This window comes from Macrotis lagotis, chromosome X, assembly GCF_037893015.1.
Source record: "Macrotis lagotis isolate mMagLag1 chromosome X, bilby.v1.9.chrom.fasta, whole genome shotgun sequence".
NCBI classification, from domain to species: Eukaryota; Metazoa; Chordata; class Mammalia; order Peramelemorphia; family Peramelidae; genus Macrotis; species Macrotis lagotis.
Genome location: NC_133666.1, coordinates 520861616 through 520881339, shown reverse-complemented (window position 1 = coordinate 520881339; position 19724 = coordinate 520861616). Strand labels below are relative to the sequence as shown.

Here is a 19724-nt window from a genome sequence, read left to right as displayed (position 1 = left end):
TTTTCCTTATAATATTTTGGATTTAGTTTCCATGTTAAGACATTCATTTAGAAGGGTCTTTGTTAGATAGCTTATAGGTATTGAATAATGTACTTTATCCTTTGTATGCAAAGATCATAATATGGACCCTCTGTTAGTGCACTTGAAATTCTTTATACTCTATGATAGGCCTTTATAAAATAGATAACCTTCTTTATCCTGTTTCTCTAGTGATAAGTGATAACAATCTGTGAGTTCTGGCTAAGAAGATAGTGAGTTATGAAATAGATTTTATTTTTTTCTGTGCAAAGTTAATTAGTCTTATTCAAAGTTCTAATTTAACAACTCTCTGCCCTTATTAGTGCCATGTTTTATTCTATAAATACTGCTAGCATAGCAGAAAGAACTTAAATTTCCTCTCACTTAGTAGGTTTAGCAGAAAAGCAGAGCAACAGTTGGTACAAAAGTAATTTTTGTTTGCCTGTGTCTTTTTCATGGCATGCATTATCATATGCATTGTAATGCTTTGTGTACTTTTCTTATCCTTTCTTCATTCCCAATCCCAAATGATAACACCTTTGATATAGTGCTTTGCAATTATGAAAATATTTGTTGAATTGTATTGAATTAAATGCAATTATATCGAAAATATATGGTTTGTATACATTTATATCAATAGGCATTGAAACTCAGTTCCCTCACTATTCAGAGCAGCTTGAGCCTTGGTAGAGTTGGGGAAGGAGATAGTGTATAATACTTAATATATATAATCAGAAGTTGATTATAAAGAAGCATTAGTTACTCTTGTTTAAGAGGAGATCACTAAGTGTTATTACAGTTATTACTTATTACAAGTTTTTGACTGTAGAAATAAGAAAGGAAAGACATAAGAGAAAGGAACAAGGCATTTTTTGAGTAGCACAATTATACCAACTTACCAAGAGAAAAAAGATTTGTGTTAAGAAAAATGAATATATTGCTGAAATTGATTGAGTGCTTATGATTTTCAAAGTCATTGCAAAGTACAGTTGAGGATTATAAGGGAGATCAAAGCCCTGGTCCTTGTCAGGAGTTTCATGATCTAATAATGCTACATCAAAATCAGTTTGTTTGGTTTTTTAGCCCAGTGGTTTTCATTGGTATTAGTAGTTGAATGCAGTATAGCTATTAGTGATGTTAATAATAGTTATAACAATAATATCAGTATTATATTGATAGGAGTCAAAAAGAACCTTTTTCAGGCACTTTCAAAATGCCCACTGACTGTGAATCTTTTAAGAAAGTATATGGTTGGGGCGGCTAGGTGGCACAGTGGATAAAGCACCGGCCTTGGAGTCAGGAGTACCTGGGTTCAAATCCGGTCTCAGACACTTAATAATTACCTAGCTTTGTGGCCTTGGGCAAGCCACTTAATCCCATTTGCCTTGCAAAAAATAAAAAAGAAAGTATATGGTTATTAGTAGTCTTCTCTAGTTTGTTATCCAAAGCTCTCATTCTGCCACAAAAATTCTTCTTCATCATTGCCTCATATATATTAAGAGGCAGCATGGCACTGAACTTGGAAGAGCACTGATTCTATAGTTTGAGACATGAATCCATCCCCTAATTACTGCATGACAGACCTTGAGCTTGCATGTCAAATCATCAAGCATTTATCAAGCTCTTAGGATATTCCAGGAATATAAACTCAAGCAAAAAGAAAGACAATTCCTGACTTCAAGGAGCTTATGTTCTGATGAGGGTGGGGTGTGGGAAAAGACAAAAGCTAGAAGGAAGCTGAAAAGCTGGCGATGGGGACCAAAGAAATCGAGCAAGGAGTAAAATTGGGAACTTGGAAGATCTGAGCACTCTGGACTTTACTTTCATCATCTATAAAGTGAGGAGAGCACTTGTTCAATGATGATAAAAAATACAATGACCACCATCTAGAGTGTTATCCCCTATTAGACACAAGAAAACTGAAGCTCAGTGCCTTGCCTCAGATCACTTGGATATACATAGTCAAGCTGGAAAACAAAATTGAAGCCTTATGCTCCCAATCCATTTCCCTTTCACAGTTTGCCTCTCAAAAGATTGAATGGCTTTCAGTTCCAGGGTCATCTTTGGGACAGGTAGGACTCATAAAATGACTCAAGCAACAAGCTAGGTGGCAAGTTACCCATGTCCTTTTTCACTGTAAGTTTGTATAAGGTTAGATAGCCAAGGCAATTGCTTAAAAATCTTCCTGTTGGCGCGGCTAGGGGCCGTATTGGATAAAGCACCGGCCTTGGAGTCAGGAGTACCTGGGTTCAAATCTGGTCTCAGACACTTAATAATTACCTAGCTCTGTGGCCTTGGGCAAGCCACTTAACCCCATTTGCCTTGCAAAAAAAACCTTAAAAAAATCTTCCTGTTTTTGATCTCTTCTTCCCTTCTCACAATATTCTTCTGTCTCTCTTCCCTTACTTCAGCTGTCTCTTATAACAAAGAATAAAAAAAGGAAATAGGGTGATAAATTCAATTAAATTAATTAGTACGTCACATCTGAGTTTATTTGCAAAATTCTACATCCATCTCCACATTTACAGATAGAGGAGGGAAGTGCATCTTCATATATCTTCTTGTAACAAAGTGCTTGTACATACTGAGCAATGAAAAAATCAAACCTGAACTCCTACATTGCAGTCCCAGTTATGCTTCAAGGACATTTAGAAATGGCACTAAAGAAAGTAGCCAAGAGGATATTTATGAAGAGGTAACACAGTTGTGAGAGTATGTTGTTGGAGGACTAGTTCAGGAATTGAGAGCAGATATGAGATGTAAGAAAACTTAGCAAACATTATTAATGAAAAAAGTAACCAAGAGATTGATAATTACTGATCTTTTCACTGCTTTCTCTGTGAACTTTTTTGACTCATCTGGGAAGGGGATTAAAATGACATCACTACGTTAGAGTCAAATTACAGTGTGTCTGACTGTGACTGTTCGGACCAATACAATCTTACCACAGGTAAGACAGAAATAACCCATGTAAATAGCTGGGGTGGGTTCTTTAAATTTGGGCATCTCATCCTAAACTACTCCTCTACATTCTAATCAAGAGCTTGTTTAATTAGGGTATTAGTTAATCAAGTTTTTGAATGATTGTTCTACAATGGACCACATCTTTCTCAATTATGTAAGAAATGAAGAAAATAGAAAACCCACATAAATAAGAAAAGTGAAGTCTATAAAGTATGCCTAAAAGCTATTATCCAGATTATGGTATACTATTGATTTGGCAACCAGGAGGAGAAATTGGAATTTTCTTAGAAAATTATAAAACCCCTATTCAGAGACCCCAAATTTCTCCCATGAATAATAGCCTAATTTAATATTACGTACATTTATCTTCCCCAAATCCCTCTCAGAGAGCTAAACCACACAATATAGTGAAAAATTATAATCTTGTATACATTATTCCATACCCATAGGCTTCCACTTCTGCAAAGAAAGAGGAACTGAGCTTGATCATAATAATTCAGTAGCATCGTTTCAATTTTTATTTGTTATTTCCATTGCCAATGATTGATGTGCATTTTGCAACCCTGAATGTACTCATATAACTTTTTCTCAGTTCTTATCAAATTTTCTTTTTTTTAAACCAGTCATTTTTTTTCTTACAGCATCATAATATTCCATTACATTAATGTACTATAGTTTGTTTAGACATTTTCCATCATTGGAATGTTTTTTTTTTTTAACACCAACTCATTTTACTGTTCTTGCTTTGTGTATGAGACATGGAACACATATCTCTGAAGAACTAAAAATTATCAATCAGAAGGTATGGGATAGATGCATTAAGGATGTGAACAGGCTACAATATATAATGATAATCTTTGGAGACCATGAGTAAAAGATGTTATCAGCTAAATAAATGTATGACAGGAAGAGCAGTTGGGCTATTCCTATATTCATAGGAAAAAATTTGAGGGATGACAGATGGATAGCCAACTGCTCCATGAGTATCTTTGGGATATCAGAAGAAACTGAGAAGAGCTCCAGTATATCAGATGGACCACTGTGGTGAATTTAGGAGAGGACATGAGTAAGAGTCACACAGTATGGAAAGATATGGGAAGGGAACATTTGCATTAATAAAATAAAAAAAATGCTGGTGATAATTTGCAAATACACTAATTGGTGAAGCTCTGATTTTCACTTATTTTCTGTCTTGCCTCTTTAGTTGGTCAGTACCATCCTCTACTTTTAATTCCTTTTGACCCACTTGTCTTAACATTCTACTGTTCCTCAATACTGACTCATGTCCACTGTCTTTTTATAACTGCTTTTGAGATGCTGAATGATGATGGAGGAAATCATACAACAAATCCCTTGTTAATGAGATATCCTCACTCATTCACAAAAATACATTTCTTCTTTCTTGATTGACTCTTTATTATTCTTTTTCTTTAAATTTTCAAAAGCTGTTTTCCTAGCTCTGCCCTCTAGCAATTTTAATGAGAAAATTGAAGCCACTTGTCATAATCTTACATGATCTTATTAAATATTTCATAATCTGTCTTAAATTTTGTTCTGAACTCTCATTCCTTCCACTGGACCTCAAAGAAGATATTGTCTTCCTTGCTAAGGTCAAAACTTTAGTTATACACCTTTTCATTTTGTCAAGTACTTTACCTCATTGAATATACTTTCCCTACTCTTTTGTCTTTAGTGTCTCTGTTGGCTGCTTTCTGGAAACATACCTATAAAATCTTCACATTATCATGCCATTCCTCAATCATACTTTATGTGTCTTCCCTTTTTGCTAAACACCTAGGAAGAATTGTCTTCCCTCGCTTCTGCTACTTCCTGCTTGTTCGCACTATTCTGACTCCCTTAAAATTAGACTTCTGAACACACCACACTGTTTTGAAATTGCTTCTCTCTAAGGTTATCATAAGTTTTTTTTTTTAGGTTTTTGCAAGCCAATGGGGTTAAGTGGCTTGCCCAAGGCCACACAGCTAGGTAATTATTAAGTGTCTGAGGCCAGATTTGAACTCGGGTACTCCAGACTCCAAGGCTGGTGCTCTATCCACTGTGCCACCTAACCAACCATCATAAGTTTTTAACCATCAGATCCAATGATCTTTTTCCCCCCAATCATCTCTCTTTATTTCCTTGGCACTGTTCCCTTCTGGCTTTTAGACTAACATTCTCTTGTTGTTCATTGATGTGTCATTGTTCATTTCCCTCCCTACCTAACTAGGTGGTTTCCCCATGACTTTTTCCTGGGACTCTCTTCTCTCTCACTTTTTCCCTTCATGATCTCATTACTTCCCAAGTATTAATGATCATTTCTATGTAGATCCCAGATCTGTTTATCCTTGATTTTTCTTCTTAACTCTGATCCTCATTCACTAGTTGCCTTCTTGTCATCTTCAGCTGGTTGTCTCATTGACATCTAAGAAACTGAAAGTGGCTCTGAATTTCAAACCTTAAGAAAGCAAGAAGTTGGGGTTGCCAATCTTAGAATGAGAAAAGAACTGTTACCTTTTTTCACCTCTGCAGTGATTGGGATTCTTTTTTTTTTTGACAAAAAAGTATTTTTATTTTGACATCTGAATAAGTGTTGATTCCTCAGGACACAGCCTTTGGCATCTTTTCCAACTTATTCATCAGCTTGTTGCACTGTGCCTTTCTCAGAAACATAGATACCATCCAAAAACTTTCTAATAACCTTGTTTTTGACTGTAGTGGCCTGTTGGATCAGGGCAGCTGAGTTTGATACAAGTTCAATATCATTTCCTTCAAGAATCAACTCATCTTTCTGGGCTTGAGAAACTGCACAAGCCACACCTGGTCTCATACGCACTTTTCGGATATATTTTTCACCCAAGAAATTTCTGATTTCAACAAGTGAGCCATTCTCTTGAATAACAACATTGATGGGGAAGTGAGCATACACAGACCTCGTCTTGTAACGAAAACCCAAAAGTAACACCTTTTATCATGTTCTGCACATGACTACAGATTGTGAGTACAGTTGCAAGTTCTTTTTGATTTCCCCACCACTTGTCCACCCGGAGCCTTTTTTTCCTTCTTTCCAAGGAGACTGAATTCCACATTGATATGGTTGAAATCCCTGTGGAGGATTCCTCTGGGCCCCTTCACAATAACTGTCCGACCCTTCAGAGAAATGTCAACATTTTCTGGAATGTCCACAGTCTGGTTGCTTAAAATGGTCTTCATCCTGATCATGAATGGGCCCGTGATTGGGATTCTTAAACTTTCATTTCTGTGTTAAAGGTAGCAGGAGGTATTGGCCAAACACTTGGGTTAGTCAGATACTTGCTAATATTGTCCATTGGGTCATAATAACCCTCTCTGTGCCCTTCTCATCCTTTCTAAACTGTCTTTTCATGTAACCTTTACAAAGAGCATCTAAATAGCCTAATTGCTTTTTTTCTACTTTTGCCATCTTGAGATTATCAGTGCACAATTCTATCCCTCTAGTTTTCCATATGCAAAATATTCATATAGACTGAATGCAGTGGGAGACCTCTGCCAAAGAGAATGAAATCCCATATTTCCTTGAGCATTAAGGGCCAAGAGGCATTAGAAGTCTTTTGGGTTTTCTCAGATTAAGAAAAGGCACAGGTAGACTTCTCTATGGAGCAGACTGTGAAAATAACTTGGTGCTTATGTTATGTTTTATATTTTCTATTATTCAGTCCCATATGTCCTCGTGGTTTCTCTCAGTTACTTTTATTTATTCCATAGAGGGGTGTGTGTGTGTGTGTGTGTGTGTGTGTGTGTGTGAGACAAAAAAAGAGGTGAGAATGGGATGGGCACGGTTGGGAAAGAAGGGTATTTGAGGAGCTGCTAGGTGGCATAGTGGATAAGGCACTGGCCCTGGAGTCAGGAGTACCCGGGTTCAAATCTGCTCTCAGACACTTAATAATTACCTAGATGTGTGGCCTTGGGCAAGCCACTTAACCCCGTTAGCCTTGCAAAAACCTAAAAAAAAAGGGTATTTGAGAGATATAGTACTATGATGAATAATTTTAAGGTATAAGTATACCCTCCTTTTTTTTGGTCTTTCTTTGGCATATTAGTCTAGAAATCTTTCCATTGATTTTGTTGACCCCTGGAATATCTACAGCCATTGTCATCTGTTTTACATAACTTTATTGATTGCTAAGAGTTGTTTGTCAATTCTTTGGCTCTTGGTTCTATTTCTAACTCCAATATTTTCTTGTTAAATTCTAATGGGCAAGGGCTGCTAGGTTTCACAGTGGATAAAGCACCGGCCCTGGAGTCAGGAGTGCTGAATAACTAGTCTTGTTTTCTTTTGTTTCTTTTAAGTTGAAGTCCTTGAAGTCTTTCCCCCTAGATCTTTCTGAACCTTCCATAGCTATTACTTGATTTCTTCCCCCTATTTCTCCTCTCCCTTTATTTAGCCCTAAATAGTCAGATGGTGTCTTTTCCTCCCTATGCTTTTTCATCTGTTCAATATAATTTCTTTTTCATTCTTGGTATATTTAATTGGTTTAGTGAATATTCAGTTCTGACTTAATGTCTAACATTAACTCATAGAAACTGTAGCATTCACTTTCAATCACGATGTCCATTCTTTGCTGTATTAAATGTACTTTTAAATTTTATCATTATTAATTTAAGCTACAGATGAAATATTTATAATTCAAAGAGGACCAGGAAAAGAAGGTGAAGATTTTTTTTTGTATTTTAGTTACATTTAGAACTATATGCTAATTAATTATGCCAATATTTCATCCCCTTCTCCCTGCCAATAATCCAGCAAACTAGAGTAGCTTCTTCAATTTAAGGCAGAAGAATGAATACAGTACCCTTTTGGTGCTGTATAACAGAACAACAACTGCTCTTCACTTAGCTGACTAATAATTCAATTCAACAAATATAACAAAGCAAACACTTTAAATTACCTACTGTGTATAATGCATTGTGTTACACATTGGGGAAGAAAGACAGATGAAAGACTGCTATTCCTACTCTAGATTAGGCTAGAGAATATAAGGCCAGAAAAATACCTATAATAATGCCAATGAAAATACAAGTAAAATAAGTAATACTATTACATTCAGATGTAATAGGAGAAATTCAAGGAGAAAAACATCAGTTGTGCCTGGAGATATCAGAGAATGTCTTATGAAAGAGATGATATGCTGTCTGAGATGAACCTTGAGAGAAGTAAGCAAGGAGAGAAGACATAATTCTTTGCCTATTGGATGGCAGGTTTAAAGATGAAAAAGTAGAGGAATAAGATCTTAAGATCTTTAGAATAAGATACAAAAAGATTAATAAACTGAATGACCTCAAACTTATGGACTATAGTAATGCAGAGTAGTTTTGCTGTAATGCTGCTGGAACCCCACTATAATCCAAGAATTTGTCATAGGTTCATAGATTTTGAACTGGCAATGAACTTTAAGATCTGTTTCTGATTTTATAGTTTATGTAACTAATGACCAGAGATTAGTCTGCCCAAAGTTACCTCTATAGTCAGGACTCGGCTCCCTTTGCATTTTACCATACTGATCTTGTCCTTGGGTTCTCTCTCCTTCATCCCCCCCTTCCCCTATCTCACTCCAGTTCTATTGACCCTTGTCTTTTTCTTCCTATTCTAGTAATTGATACAACCCTCATTGCCCTCCTCTCTCTATACTCTAGGATTTAGGGATAGATTTCTATTTTTGAGACTTCGTTAGTTATAGAGATGAAGTGCTATGGCCCTGCATGTTTAGGAGTCACTGAGGGAATCAAGTGGAGCCTAGAATCTTTGAACTTTCCTGAAGACCATTTAGGGTCTTGACTTAACTAAAATGGGGGAAAGGGGGTAAAAGATACCATGCCAATGCTCAGAAGCTTTAGGGAGGGAGGGAGGGAGGGAGGAGAGTTTGTTGGGGGGAGGATGCTGCCCTGGGTACTGTAAATAGCTCCTTTATCCCTGTCCCCTTTGTTATGTCATCCGTTATGATCACTCTGTAGCAATGTACACCTTTCAATGTTGGGATAAGAAGTTTGCATTTTATTCTATAAATAATGAAGATCCTATGAAGCTTTTTGTGCAAGAAAATAGGGAGGTTTTATATGTATATGTGTATATAATATATATTTTCTACATATATATTATATATATACACACTGGGAAATCTCAAAATTCTACAAGATGGAATCACACTTCATCATTCTCCTCTGTCCTTGTGATTACAGAGTTAAGTGATGGACTCCAATCATCCATTAAGTGATCTAGCACAGCGATCTCCTTATTTCCCACCTGGCTACCTTGGACTTCTCTGAATTTTCCTCCATGGCCCATTTGAATCATTTCCTGTGGTTTCTTCTGCCTTGAGTGTTGTCTTTCCCTTTTAGATTATAAATTCCTTGAGGACAAGGACTATCATTTTTACTTGTGCTTGTATCTCCAGTGCTTAACATAGCACTTAACATGTAGTAGGTATGTAAGAAATGTTTTTGACAGACTAGATTAAGAAGGATATGTAGATTGCCAGAAAGATAAATTTGAAAAAAAGGAGATTGGTTGGAGTGGGGTGAGAAGGCAATTAAAATAAAAAAAAGTAATAATCAAGGTCACAGGACCTGTACTAGGATGGTGATAGTAGAAAAGAGAGATGGTAGAGAAGAATATTGAAAAAATATAATTGACAGGATTTATCTACTGATTAGATATAGGAACTAATGTGTCACCTAAGAGACTAATGGTGCTTGCTACCAACAGAAATAGGAAAATTTAAAGAATGGGTTGGAATTTTAATTGTTGTAGAAACTTAATTGGCTCAGTTTTAATCTTTGAATTAGAAGTGCTATCAGATCAGATGAACTTGTCCAGCAAATATTTGTGGACACACTCACTGGAGAGGTAGGGGTTAGACATTGAGATTTAAATATTCTCTGTAAAATTTTTGAAGGCAAAATCAAGATAATTAAGTAGAGAAACATTTAGCTGAGCTCTCCCAACATTCCTCTCCAAAGAATTTAAAAATAATGCCTCAGATAGAATTTTGGAGTGGAAGAGACAATAAAAGTTCAGAGTGAAACATTCTTCTAGTTTAATTGAATATAGGAGACCAGAAAAGAGAGATCTATGACATGGAGAAAGAGACCGATTTAGAGTCCATGTGCATTCAGTGGTGAGACAAGGTGGTGCTTATAAAAACCAATATTTGCTTAAGGAGCTCTAGAGTCAGAGATGGTGAGAACTGGTAACTGGTCAGAAAGATTACAGTTGCACAGGACACTGGACAAAACTCTTGTTTGGCTATCCTATTACTCATATCTACTTGAAGGGCAGAGAGGACCATTTCTATCAAGAAGGAGTAGAAACTCTGAGAGGTGGTAATACTTTCATTCCCAAGCAACAGTATCATTTCTGGTCCCAAGAGATGAGGGGTCTTGAGCAACAGTATTGATTACAATCCCAAGGAATCGGGAACTTTTCTTGGGTATGGACCAGAGGGCAGAATAAGAGAGCAGTGAAGACATTTTCCCCAAATCATACCATCTAGAAAGTACCAAAAACTTGCAAACCCTAAGAATTAACTTTGAAAAGAATAGAGCAAAGATAATCTGAAATTTGAGGTAGAATTTCTCTCCCCACCCCCAAACTGAGTTCTAATATAAAGTTCTAAATCAAAAAATAGAGTGAAAAACTGAACAATCAACAAGAAAAGAACCTGAACCATAAAAAAAGCTACTATGGTTGATAGAGAAGATGAAAAACTCAGAAGACAATGAAGTCAAAACATTTTCAAGCAAAAGAAAAAAAATGTGAGTTGGATGCAAATCCAACAAGAATTCCTAGGAGAGCTAAAAAATTATATTCAAAGTCAAATAAACATGATAGAAGAAAAGAGAAGGGAAAGAAAGGAAAAGAAGAAAATAATGACATTAATTTAATACGATCATTTAGTTTGGTAAAAGAGACAAAAAATACTGAAGAAAAAAACCGAGTTAACTCAATGGAAAAAAATTAAAAAAATTCACTGATGAAAATTACTCCTTAGATATGAACAGGCAGTTTTCAAATGAAGAAATTAAATTATAGAAAAATCATGAAAAAATGCTCCAAATCATTACTGATTAGATTAAACGCAAATTGAGACAAGTAATGAGGCACCACCTTACACCTATCAAATTGGTTGAGATCAATAAGGAAAAAACAATAAGGAAAAAATGGTCAATATTGGAGAGGTTGTGGGAGTATTGGGACATTAATTCATTGTTTGAGTTGTGAATTAATCCAACAATTCTGGAGAGCATTATGGAACCATGCCCAAAGTGCAATAAAACTGATCATATCCTTTCATCCAGCAATTCCAATACTAGGCCTTTATACAAACGAAATAATAAAAAATGGGAAAAGTCCCACATTTTCTAAAATATTCATAGCAGCTCTTTTTTTGGGGGTTAGGTTTTTATAAGGCAATGGGGTTAAGTGGCTTGCCCAAGGCCACACAGCTAGGTAATTATTAAGTGTCTGAGGCTGGATTTGAACTCAGGTACTCTTGACTCCAGGGCCATTGCTCTATCCACTGTGCCACCTAGCTGCTACATAGCTGCTCTTTTTGTAGAGGCAAAGAACTGGAAATTGAGGAGATGTTCATCAGTTGGGGAATGACTGAACAAATTATGGTTTATGAATGATTGTTCTATTGGTCAGATTCTAGAAAAACATGGAAAGAAATACAGGAACTGATGCTGAGGGAAGGGAACCAGAACCAAGAGAACCTTGTACAGATTAACAGCAACATTGTGAGTTGATCACCCTTGATGGATGCAGCTACTCTTAGCAGTTCAGAGAAGTAGAACAACCCTGGGAGATCTATTTTGGGCAATGCTATATACATCCAGATGAAAACACAACAAAACAAAAAAGCAAACTACAGAATATAAGTGAACACTGTTCACTTTTTTAAAATTTCTCTTGAAGTTTTTGCTTCCTGTCTCACGGTTTTCTTTCTTTCCCCATAGATCTGATTCCTCATACAGAAAATGACTAATTTGTAAACATGTTAAATATGAATTAATAAATACTACATTCATCAGCCTGTTCACCACTGAGGGGAAGGGAGGGGGAAGGAAATTATGTAACTTGAAAATATACATGTATAGTATGTGGATGAATGTTGAAAAATTTTCATAGTATATAATTAGAAAAACAAAATATCAGTTGGAAAAAAAGGAAAAACTCCTTAAAAAACAGAATTGATCAAAATAAAAAAAGTATTAAAGTTGACTGAAGAAAATAATTCCTTAAAAATGAGATCATGGCAAGTAGAAATTAATGATTCCATGGGAATCATTAAGAAACAAAACAAATTCAAAAAATCATTAAGAAACAAAACAAATTCAAAAAATTGAAAAAATAGAAGAAAATGTGAAATATTTCACAGCAAAAAAACAATTGACTTGGAAAACAGATCAAGGGGAGATAATTCCATAATTATTGGATCTTATATGAAAAAATATCAAAGAAAGAATCTAGAAATTATGAAGGAAACCTGTGACATCTTGATCTCCTAGAATCAGACTGGGATAGAAATTGAAATAATTATGAATCATTACCTAAAAGAGATCCCAAAATACTTTCCAGTATCATAGCCAAACTGCAGAGCTTTTAAGTCAAATAGAAAATACTTCAAGCATACAGAAAAGAACCAAATACTGAGGAACCACAGTCAGGATTATATAAGATTTAACAATTAAAGGAGAAAAGTTCTAGGAATATGATGTTCTGGAAGACAAAGGAACTGAGATTATAACCAAGAATAGCCTACAGAACAAAACTGAGTATATTTTTTTCAAGAATAAAAATTAATATGTAACGAAATGGAAAACTTTTAAGAAATCCTGATTAAAAAAGATCTGATTTAAAAAAAACCTGAAGACAAAATTTGACTTTTTAAATACAAGATCCAAGAGGAAAATAAAAAGATAAACATTAAAGAGAAAAATTCATAGAGACTCAATAAGGTTAAACTGTTTACCTTTCTGCATGGGAGATGATACATCTAAGGATTTTATCATTATTAGGGAAGTGAAAAGAATTTTAATTAGTCCAGAAGAGCCAATTTGTTGGAATTTTTTTTTGTTGGACAGGAGAGAACAAAGATTCACTTGACAATCTAATGGGAGAAGGGAAGGAAGAGGAAGAATTGAGAAAATTACCTCATAAAAATTATACATAAAGTTGAGTTTTTACAAGTAGAGGACAAAATCGTGATGGAGGGCACTACACTTCAACTTCATATCTAAATTGATTCAGAATATGAAAATTATTACATAGTCAATTGGCAATAGAAATCTATCTTACACAATGGGGAAGTAAGAGGGAAAAGGAAAGGAGAAATTGGTGGGGGTGGGGAATAAAGAGAAAAGGCAGTTATCAGAATCAAAACAGACTTTGGAGGAAGGCACAGGATAAAAAGAATAAACAGAAGAAATAGAATAGAGAGAAATGCACAATTAGTAATTGTAAGTGTGAATGTGATTGGGATAAAGTCACTTATGAAATTGAAATGTATCGAAGAATAGATGAGAAGTCAGAATCCAAAAATATGTCCTCTACAAGGAACATATTTGAAAGAGACACACAGAGAGTTAAAATGAAGTGCTGTAGCAGTGTATATTATGTGTTAGTTTTAGCTGAAGTATAAAAAAGGCATGTGTAGTAATTATGATCTTAGATAAAAGCAAAAAACAGACCTGATTAAAGGAATAAGCAGAGCAACTATGTCATGCTAAAAGGAATGATAATATGTAATATTAATACTAAACTTATATGAACCATATGGGATAGCATCCAAATTCTTTAGGTAAAAGTTAAAGGAAGTACAGGAGGAAATAGTAAAACTATCCTTATGGTAGACCTCCTTTTCCTTCTCAGAGAAAGATAAAACTAACTATAAAGTAAGATTTTAAGAAGAGGAATAAAATCTTAGAAAAGTTAGATATAAAAGACCTCTGAAGAAAACTGCATGATAATAGGAGTATATCTTTTTCTAAGTTGTATAAAGCACCATTATGACAGTTTACAATGTATTAGGGCACAAAAGCTTCACAAATGCAGAAAAACAGAAATATTAAATGTGCAGTCCTTTTAGACCATAATACAAGAAAAATTGCATTTAGTAAAGGTCGGTGAAAGCTTAACTAATTAGAAACTAAAGAATCTAATACTAAAGAATGAATGGATTAAAGAAGAAAATCACGAAAACAATAATTTCATTAAGATAAAAGCTAACAAATGTGACAGCATTCCAAAATTTGTGTAATGTAACCAAAGAATTATTTGGGGAAAAATTATCTTTAAACACTTGTATCAACAAAATAAAGAGATCAATAAATTTGACATGTATTTGGGGAAAAAAAACTCAGAGAAAAACTAAATTTACTTAATTTAAAAAATAAAATAGAAATCCTGAAAATCAAAGGAGAGATTAATAAATTAAAAATAAAATATTAAATGAATTAGTAAAACTAGGAGTTGTTTCATATAAAGAAAACAAAAATAGAAGAAAATCAAAGTGCTAGTATCAAAAATGGAAAAGGATGAATGGACCACAAAGGTGAAATTAAAGCAATTGTCAAGAGTTATTTTGCCCAGTTATATACCAATAAACTTGACAATCTAAATGAAATGTATACAAAAATAAAAACTGTTCAGATTTATAGAACAAGTTATCTTAGAAAAATAAATTGAGCATAATTTCCAGGGCTAAAATGGAATCACAAGTGAATTCTTCTAAACATTTAACATACAAGTAATTCTAATACTATATTTGAAAAAAAATTCTGTAGTGTTTTCAAATTACTTTTATGACCTAAACTAGGAGGAGCAAACATAGAGGAATAATATTATAGACGATTTTACAAAAGAATGAATATCAAAGCAGAAATTTTAAGGAGATGACAGAAGCACAGAGCTGGTTCAAAATTGGAAAATCTATAAGTACAGTTGCCCATGAGAATGACAACACAACAGAAGTCATGATTCTGTCAATAGATGCAGAAAAAATTGCAATTGACAAATTGCAGCACCCAGCCCTGTTAAAAACACTAGAAAATATCAAAATCAATGTTTCTACCAATTATATTTTTTGCAAGATTTTGAGTCTTACAGTTTTTCTAAGACAAGATGAACTGAAGAGCAAAGGAAAAGTGGAATTCCTGGATCCACAAAGATGGTTCACATGAGGCAAGAATTGCTGATGAAAAGGAAGTTACTGATTTCAAAGGAGACAATTGATGCTTCAGTTTCATGAAACAAAATTAACTAAGCATGCATACACACATGAGACTTGCCTAAAACATGCCTGAAACCTATGAGCAGAAGGTCCTTGAATTTCATGATGAATAAATCTTGAGGGGTGGCTAGGTGGTGCTATGGATAGAGCACCAGCCTTGGAGTCAGGAGTACCCGAGTTCAAAGTCAGTCTCAGACACTTAATAATTACCTAGCTGTGTGACCTTGGGCAAGTCACTTAATCCCATTACCTTGCAAAAAAAAAGCCCAAAAAGCAAAAACCTTGAGTTCAATAACTTTATTTAATACATTTTCCCCAAAATTAAGTCCCCCAAATTAAGATGCATCTCATATATGGGGAAATCTGGTAATTCCCTTGATAATTCTTGTCTTTTTGTTTCTCCATATGAATTTAGTTAGTATTTTTTCTAACTCACTAAAGTAATTTTTTGGAAGTTTGATTGATATGGCACTAAATAAGCAGTTTATTTTAGGTAGAATTGTTACTTTTATGTTAACTTGACCTAACAATGAGCAGTTGATATTTGCTCAGTTTAGAACTGATTTTATGTGTGTGAAAATTGTTTTATACTTATTTTTATAAAGTTTTTGAGGCTCCTTTGGCAGATGGACTCCCAAGCATTTTATGTTGTCTGAAGTTATTTTAAATGGCATTTCTCCTTCTATCACTTGCTGCTGTATCCTGATAGTAATATATAGAAATGTTGAGGATTTATATGGATTTATTTTATATCCTGTGATATTGCTTAAAGTTGCAAATTGTTTCCAGTAGTTAAGATGAATTTTTAGGGTTTTTTAGGCTACTATTATATCATCTACAAAAAAAGTGAGAGTTTTGTTTCTTCATTCCCAAGTCTTATTCTTTCAATTTCTTTTTCTTCTACTGCTCACGCTAACTTTTCTAATACAATATTGAATAGTAGTGATAATGGGCATCCTTGTTTCAACCTAGATCTTCTTGGGACTGCTTCTGGCTTCTCCCCCCCTTGCATATTATGCTTGTTGATGGTTTCAGATAGATATGGGTTATCATTTTATGTTGTTTTGTTTGTTTTTTGGGATTATTTTTGCAAGGCAATGAAGATAAATGACTTGTCCAGGGTCACACAGCTAGGTAATTAAGTGTCTGCAGTTGGATTTGAACTCAGGTTCTCCTGATTCCAGGTCTGGTGATCTATCCACTGTGCCACTTAGCTGTCCCCTTGCTTATTATTTCAAGGAACAATCTATTTATTTCTCGTCTCTCTAGTATTTTTATAGGAGGAATGGTTTTTAGTAGGAATGGTTGCTCTATTTTGTCAAAAAGTTTTCCAGCATTTATTGAAATAAACATTATTTTTGTTAGATTTATTATTGATAAAGTCAATTATACTGAGTTGTTCTAATATTGAATCTACCCTGCATTTCTGGAATAAATTCTAGTGATAACTTGCTGTAATTGCTTTGCTAATATTTTATTTAAAATTTTTGTAACCATATTCCTTAGGGAAATTGGTCTGATTTTCATTCTCTTTTTGACTCTTCCTGGTTTAGCTTTCAGCACCATATTTGTGTCATGGAAGGAAGTAGGTAGAATCTTAACCATTTTTTTTTCAAATAAGATTAGTTGTGGAGCAATGGATAGAGCACTAGCCCTGGAGTTGGGAGCTCAAGAGTTCTAATGTGACCTCAGCTGTATGACCTTGGGCAAGTCACTTGACCCTAATTATCCTGCTTCCAGGACCATCTCCAGTTGTCCTGATTAATATCTAACCATTAGACAGAAATGGTTCTGTAGGAGAAAGTGTGGCTGGTGACTTAGCATAGCATGCCCTCATTCAAATTCAATTCATGTGCTTGTCATGACATCATCTTCCTGAAGAATGAACATTTTTTTCATATAATTTTTATAGAATTGGAACCAATTGTTCCTTCAGTGTTTGATAGAATTTACTTGTGAATCCATTTGGACCTGGAGATTTTTTCTTAGGGAGTTCATTGCTGGCTTATTGAATTTCTTTTTTGGACCTAGGGTAATTTAAGTATTTAATTTCCTCTTCCTTTAACCTGGGCAGTGTGTATTTTTGTAAATATTTTCCCCATTTCACTTGGATTATCAAATTTATTGACACAGTTGGACAAAATAGTTCTGAATTATTACTTTAATTTCTTCCTCATTGGTGGTGAATTTTCATTTTTGGTACATGTAATTTGTTTTTCCTTCTTTTTTTAATCAAATTAACGAAGGGTTTATGTATTTCATTGTTTTTTTTTCATAAAGCCAACTCTTGGTTTTATTTATTAAATAGTTTCCTTGCTTTCAATTTTATTAATTTCACCTTTAATTTTCAGAATTTCTAATTTGGTATTTAATTGGGGATTTTTAATTTGTTTTTTCTCTAAATGTTTTTAGTTTATTGATTTCGTCTTTTTCTCTTTTATTCATGTAAGCATTTAGAGACATATCTCCTAATAACTGCTTTGGCTGTATTCCATAAATTTTGGTAGGTCTCATTATTGTCTTGGATGAAATCATTAATTCTTTCTATGATTTGTTGCTTGATCCATTCATTCTTTAAAATTAGATTATTTAGTTTCCAGTTAGTTTTAGTTAGTCTATCTCTATATGGTCCTTTATTGCATGTAACTTTTATTGCAACATGGTCTGAAAAGGATACATTCAATATTTCTGCCTTTCTGCATTTGATTGAGGTTTTATGCCCTAATTCATGGTCAGTTTTTGTGTAGGTGCTATGTACTACAGGAAAACAGATATATGCTTTTCTATCCCCATTCACTTTTCTCCAGAAGTCTATCATATCTCAAGTTTTCTAGCATTCTATTCACCTTCTCAACTTCCTTCTTGTTTACTTTATGGCTAGGTTTATCTAATTCTGAGAGAGGAAGGTTGAAGGCTCCCATCAATAGAGTTCTGCTATCTTTGTCTTCCTGTAACTCATTCAGCTTCTCGCTAAAAAGTTTGATACTATACTGCTTGGTGCATACATATTTAGTATTGAAATTACTTCATTGTCTATGATACCTTAGGAGGGTATAGTTTCCTTCCCTATCTCTTTTAATGAGATCTATTTTTGCAGCTGCTTTGTCTGAGATAAGGATTGCTACCCCTTCACTTCAACTGAAGCATAATATATTCTGCTCCAGCCTTTTACCTTTACTTTGTATGCATCTCTCTCCTTCAAATGTGTTTCTTGTAAGCAGCATATTGTAGGATTCTGGTTTTAATCCACTCTGCTATCCACTTCTCTTTTATGAGAGAGTTTTTCCCATTTACATTCAAAGTTATAATTACTAACCCTTTATTACCTTCCATGCTATTTTTCCCTCCATTTGTATTTTCCCCTTTTCTCACCTTAGTTGTAAATTTGTTTCCCAATTTATTACATTTCTTTTGATCTTGGTTTTGTTTGTGCAAAAAGTTTTTAATTTAAATGTAATCAGAATTATCTAATTTGTTTTTTAATGATCTTCACCATCTCTTTCTTGGTCATAAACTCCTTCCTTTCTATAGATCTGACAGGTAAACTATTCCTTGATCTCCTAGTTTTCTTATACTATTTTTTTTTTCTGTCTTAATCCTGTACTCAATTTGACATTATCTTGGAATAGCATTTGAGATGTTGGTCTAATCTAAATTTCTACCATACTAATATCCAATTTTCCCAGTAGTTTTTATTGAAGAGAGTTTTTATCCCAAGAACTGGATTCTTTGGGTTTATCTAATGGTAGATTACTGTAATCATTTTCTGCTGTCTCTTTTGCACCTAATCTATTCCACTGATCCACCACTCTGTTTCTTAGCCAATACCAAATGGTTCTGATGCCTGATGCTTTATAATATAATTTTAGATCTGGTGGGCTAAGCCACCTTCTTTTGTACTTTTTTCATTCAATCCCTAGATATTCTTGATATTTTTGTTTCACTGTATGAATTTAATTACAATTTTTTCTAGCTCATTAAAGTTATTTTTTGGAAGTTTGATTAGTAAGGCACCAAATAAGTAGTTTAATTTAGATAGAATTGTCATTTTTAATATATTAGCCCAGCCTATCCATGAGCAGTTGATATTTACCCAGTTATTTAAATCTGATTTTATTTGTGTAAAATGTGTTTTATAGTTATTTTCTTAGAGTTTCTGAGTCTGCTTTGGCAGGTAGACTTCCAGGTATTTTATATTATCTGAAGTTACTTTAAATAGAATTTCTCTTTCTTATTCTTGCTACTATATCTTGCTAGTAATATATAGAAATGATGAAGATTTGTGTGTTTATTTTATATCCTGCAACTTTGCTAGAAACAATTGTTTCTAGTAGTTTTTAGAAGATTTTTTGAGATTCTTTAGGTATACCTTCATGTCATCTGCAAAGAGAGAGAGTTTTGTTTCTTCCTTCCCAATTCTAATTCCTTCTGTTTCTTTTTCTTCTGTTATTGCTGAAACCAACATTTCTTAAAAGA

The 19724-nt window shown here is 34.1% G+C and overlaps 1 protein-coding gene and 1 pseudogene across 5 annotated transcripts in view; one reads left to right on the top strand and one right to left on the bottom strand.

The window, feature by feature from the left end:
* HIVEP1 (HIVEP zinc finger 1) overlaps positions 1-19724 on the top strand; it is a 195637-nt gene that overhangs the window by 66501 nt on the left and 109412 nt on the right. The gene's annotated exons all lie outside the window — the stretch shown is intronic.
* Positions 5527-6200, bottom strand: LOC141502854 (large ribosomal subunit protein uL6-like; annotated as a pseudogene).